Here is a 5,997-nt window from a genome sequence, read left to right as displayed (position 1 = left end):
TAAACTTTGGAACACGTTGCCGCAGGACATCAGACTAAGTCCCTCACTCCTGCAGTTCCGCAAGAAATTAAAAACCTGGTTGTTGAACCAATAGTGCCCTTCGGGAAAGATACTCGGATGCTGCAAGTCACAGGGAGTCGTAGGTACGCAAATATTTTTTGCGCCAAGACGCCTGCGGGTATTTGTCGCGCTTTATAAATGACAATAAATAAATAAATAAAATAAAAATAAAATATTATTATGCACAAGGGGCCTCATTTATGAAAAGTGACGCATCGCTGCGTGAAAACAGCGATGCGTCACTTTTCATTGCACCCTCCTTGCGACCCCAATGATGCGTCATATTTACAATATGACGCATCATTGCGCAAGGACTTACAGATACGTCAGTATTTCTGACGTATCTATAAGCGCAAAAGTGGCGCATTGCTGGAGTGTGTCACAAAAGTGACGCAACTCCAGCAATGCGTCCTTTCACATGGGGCAAGCCCCATGTGAAAGGGCTTGCGTCAGTCTTACGCCTGCTGTGAGGCAGGCGCAAGATTTTGACGCAACAGCGTCCTAAAAGTGACGCAGTGAAATCTCATAGATTTCACTGCGTCACTATTACGAGGCTTTTTGCGGGGGAACGCCCCCTCTGCATACATTATACCTGACGCAGGTATAATGTGGCGCAGGGGTTTACAAAGTGACGCATCTGGTTAGATGCGTCACTTTGTAAAGAGTACGCAACAGGAGGCATGTTTTACGCCGCCGATGCGTCACAAAAAGTGACGCACCGGCGGCGTAAAAGTGACACAGGGCCTCATAAATGAGGCCCAATGTTTTTATGGCAGTCCTGACTATCTTGTTCACTTTTACCAGCAGGGCAGTTGAATGTCGGTTGTCTTGGGCAAATTCCCACTATGCCTGTGCCTTAAAACCGTTCTGCAACAAGTGACAGAAATACAACAAAGCTCAGAATTGTTCAGTTACTTACACAATGACATGGAACGTTTGCATCCAGGAGTACAGTTGATCGGTATCAAGGTACAAAAGTTATTTGCATCAGGGAAGCATAGGTTGGCGTGCAACATAAGTTTGAAAGATGATATGCAGTGACGGACTGCATGGTGTTTGGCAGGATGGAAGTGTAAGATAAATTGCTTCAGTTTAGGGAAGTACAGGTCGGTGTACATCGGGAGTATTGAATGTTCTGGGAGGACAGGGTGATATACAGCAATGGGCGCAGGGTGGTACACAGTGGGATACTTGCCTGTGTGCATTAGCGGGCATAGTGTGATGTGCAGCAGTGAGCATAGGCTCATTTGCACATTCTTGATGTCCATTAGTAGATGAGCACATGGTCAAAGGCCTCTGTAGTACAAGAGTATGTATGAGTGTTGTTGGTCTATGCGCATGGGAGCCTGTGTGTCTGTTCTCTTGTGTTCATGAGTATATGTTTGCTGATTAACAGCGAACAAAATAACCACCTCTCACAGACAGCAAAAACTGCACCTCCCATCCATGACATGTGTTAGATTTTAACAGAGAAGAGAATTTAGCTCTAGGTGTTTTGAGATCTAAATCCATAGATGGACAGAGGGACCTCTAACTGTAAACCAACACTTCCCTTCACCAGTAGCCCATTATTTCAAAACAACAACTAGTGAAGGTTTGAAAATACTACTTACTGCTCCAGAAAGAATTGGCATTGTAAATGGATTACTAACAGAGGCATACAACACACAGACACACATTGATGCAGGTGTGCATGGGTGCCTGTATATGTTAGTCTGTCTGCATGGGTAGTATTGGTGACTGCAGACATTGCATGTTGGTCTTTGTGCATGGGTGCCAGCATGTTTGAGGTACTTTTGGATGGGTGCCTGTATATCTGTGCGCATGGTTGCCCATATTTCTATTTTCTGTGTGTGTGCCTGTTTTAACTCGTGTCTCTAGAGATGTCATTGTCGGTATGCAGTTGGGTTTCAATATGATGTGTTCTAATCCGTACATATCTTATACAAGCCAGGCTTCTTGATTTGCCATGCTTGTTATGTTACAGTAAAAGAACAGGTAGAATTGATGTATTCTTCTTGGCTCTGCTTTCTTTAAAAACATAACTGCAAAATCATTGTTAATGGTACCTACATTGTATGGTACTTACATTGTATGGTACTTACATTGTTAATGGTACCTATCACTTCTCATGATTTCACCCAGGCCTGAATTCACCCTGGCAGAGGGAGATGCAGACTGGAGCAGAATGCTGGAGAGCAAGCTTCAGGAAAGGCAACATGGAAACAGGGCATCTTAAGGATTTTGGGACCTCTGGGCCAAATGTATTTTGGGGGCCCCTGTTTGGAACAGTTTTGAATTCATGATCTAACTTCAGCTATTTCGTGCCCTCTTTGGCCAGGTCACTGACAGTGCACAGACACCTGCGTCCACATTCTAACTGTGTTTACATTTAATACTCAGAGATAGTGATGTGTGCTTTCAATAATACAACACAACAGCAGCTCACTAATATTACTGCAAATAATCTCTGTGACACCCTCCCATTTCTCATATGTGAGTTCCTGTTTGGATCTAAAAACAACTTTTCTTATGGATAATGCATGAAATGTAAACACATTTCTCTGCAAAATGTCTGCAATAGACTCTCCCATATCACCCACATTAAAAAAAATAAAGGAGGTGCGTGGTCAACGCTGCAGATGGAGTGAGACGCACGCCGTTGGAGCTCCGGGCAGCTGCCGGTGAAATCAGCATTTCCAAGCCATACAACAGCCCCGGGGGTGCCCTAGCTGGGGTCGACTGGCAGGCGAAGGGACCCAGGCTACTGCCCGTGGGACTGGCGACCCCCCAGATCATGTGGTAGCGGTGTGTGCAAAGGCAGAGGGCGAGCGCTCCAGCTCTAGGGAGTGCACCTGCCATCTTGTGAAGCCCTGCCCTGCGCGTTCTCGGGAGAACGATCCCCGTCGTCGCCTTGGGATCAAAGATGGGAGACCATCAGAAGATAGGCGCCTGAGCCTCTGGAGGTGCTACGTGGGCTGGGACGGACTGACGATGTTATCCTCCCGATACAACTGGCAGCACCCTGGAGAGAGATAGACTGCGCTGACTGGCGGGAATGTGACAGCCATCTTACAGCTCCCGTCTGGGAGCACCCCTGAGAGAAACCCAGCTCTGATCAGCGGCTCAACTGGGGAGTACAGGCGACAGCAAGCTCACAAGATCAGCTACGGTAGGGAGTCTGGGGAGCATCAGTGGCAATAGACGGGGAGTGCCGTACAGGACAGTAGCCTGCCTCGCCGCCATCTTAGGCCTCCATAGAACAGATCCCACCCAGCTGGAACTGCCTGCTCGTCGGCGGAGGCACCTACTCCTTGGCGGGACCCCCAGGCTTCCCATGCTGCATCGCAAGCTACTCTACAGGCTGGGGGGTTTGACCAGTGGCCCCCTGTGCCCGGACTGGGCACGCCCGACCCTCGCTGACTCCCACCGCCCTCCCGTTCTGAATTCTTGTGGGCCAGGACACGCAGCCACTGTGCCCCGGCGGGGCCTCTCTGACCGTGGTTGGACACTGGGCACTCCTACTGACTTTATCGGGGGCATCAAGAGCTGTTGCAACCTTCCTGGCTGCGCAGTGGCTGGGGCACGACCCTGGGTGACCCAGACCCTGGCAGGAGCTGGTAACGCATTGAGGCCCCGGTTGTCCTGTGTGGATCCCCCTGAACACGGCTGTGCCCTTGGGGAATCCCGCTGACTTTGCTGTGGACCTTGGCCTAACTGCGGCAGAGCGCGGGCCATCATCAGTCTGCGGCCAGTATTGGCAAGGTGCTGGTCACCTTGGGTCTTCCTGGGATCTGAGGGGCATCTGGTGGATTGAATTCCCTCCACAGGGCTCACACAGGACGCTGGGGCGCCTCCTGCCACATCAAAAGCCTGGATTGACATCCAGAGGGTTGAAGCCTCTTTAGATAGCTACTCTAGAGTCAAGCTTCCGCCGCCAGTACCGGTGAGTGTACACTGCGTATTGCTGCCCGCCCCCACCCAGCGCCACAAGCACCCCTCTTGACCTTAACAAACCTCCAGGGATACCACTGAGTACCATCACCACTGCGGGAACTATTGCCTGGCCGGAGTGTGTGTCCCTCCATCAGCGCCCTGTTGGGGGGGGGGGGCGCTATTGGTGCTTTCTGGGTCAGGCCTCTGCCCTCTCTTTGACACAATGCTGTTCATGCTTCGCACCTTCCCAACAGCCAAGTGGAACACTTGGGGAAACCCGGAGGGACTGACCTTCGAATGCCCTAGGGTCACTCCGCCTGCACCGGACTTCACTTCAACGACCTCTAGTCTCTGTGGCCTGGCTCGCCCCCCCAAGTGGGACCGGATGGCAACCAGTGCCTGTGTGACACCTCATCACCCGGCATCTACTGCTTGTGACATCACTTCTGGGAGAACATGACTCGTTCCCGAAATGGGAAGGAACCTCAAGCAGCCCCTAAAGAAAACCCAGTCATGGATCTGTGGAGCAAGTCAGTACCAGCCTCAACAACGGACATGGCATCAGCAGCCGGGGGATCCGTTGATCCTGTCACGCAATCCTTCATGGCCACCTTCATGCGTGAACTCAAATCTGAAATAGGCTCTCTTCGAACAGAGGTTCAGGCCTGGCTCAAAGAAATCTGGTAGAGCTAGGTGGGAGAGTAGACAACCTCGAAAAGACAGTTGATGCCCGCTCAGAGGATCAGGAACATCTATGGCAGCACCTCGCCACCCTGGAGGAACAGCACATTGAGTTGCAGATCAAGCAGGAGGACTTGAAAAATAGGGGACGCCGAAACAACTTATGCTTGCGAGGAGTTCCGGTTGGGGCGAAAGGCTCAGACATCATGACTTTTGTGGCTGATCTGTTTCAGGAAATCAGGGAGATGAAGATGCATCTCGGCCAGATTTGGACCGTGCCACCGAGTCTCTGGCTCACCTGGACGACCGGGCCTCATTCCTGACATCCTGGCCAGGGTCCATTTCTTTACAGAGAAAGAGGCCATCCTCAAAGCAGCCTGAGACAAAAAGGAGCTCACTTTCGAGGGTACCCCCATACAGTTGTTCCAAGACCTTGCACCCACAAAACTCCGCCGCCCCTGGGATTTCTGGCCTATAACAGATAAGCTTCCGGGAACTGGGTGTTCGCTACCAATGGGGACACCCGTTTGCACTCATCTTCCAGTGGGAATCCAAATGCTGGGTGCTAAGGTCCTTCCGAGAAGCTGCCCAACTACTCTAGATCCCAGACACGCCACCCATGAACCCCTTACGCTTGCCTTCCAGGACCCGCGAGCCGGCGAAACCCCTATGGACCAAGGTGCATCGCTCCAGACGTCCTTCCCCCTGGGGAGTCTGCACGTCATCCCAAGAGAAACAGGACATCAGCCAGCACATCCGCTCATTGGAGGGTGGACAATGGCCCTTGGGCTCCCAGCCATTGGACAAATAATTGGACAATGCACCCGCTGCCTGCCTATTTTGCTTTTCTCTGCCCACTGAGAAGGCCCCTTACGAAAACGAGACCAATGCTCTGCCCCCTCAGGATCACTCGGTGGACATAGCTGTCATGTGCCTGAACTGCGCCCAAACTGTGACTCCGGTCTACGCTCCTAGAGTATGATACTTGGAGAGTGACTTCTCTGGGATGGCCTGCACCCTGGTGCTTGGCCAGTCCCTGGACTGGAATAGACTTTGTTGGCCATGTTGGCCATTGTTTTGCTCAAAATGTTAAGCCCTCTTTTTCCTTCTTCTTTTCCCTTGTTCTCCTACTCTCCTACCCTTGGCGGAGGGACACTTCCGAGGATATTGGAGACTCTCTTCTGACAGGTTGCCCTTTTCACATCCATCGTTCTGCAGCGAACGCTACGACCCTTGGGCCCTCCAGCCCTCCACTGAGGGGGGGGGGGGGGGTAAAAATGCCCTGCATACCACTCCAACTCTTCTGCCTATGTTAGCGCC

This window comes from Lissotriton helveticus, chromosome 2_1, assembly GCF_964261635.1.
Source record: "Lissotriton helveticus chromosome 2_1, aLisHel1.1, whole genome shotgun sequence".
Lineage (NCBI taxonomy): Eukaryota > Metazoa > Chordata > Amphibia > Caudata > Salamandridae > Lissotriton > Lissotriton helveticus.
This window is presented reverse-complemented; position numbering follows the sequence as displayed.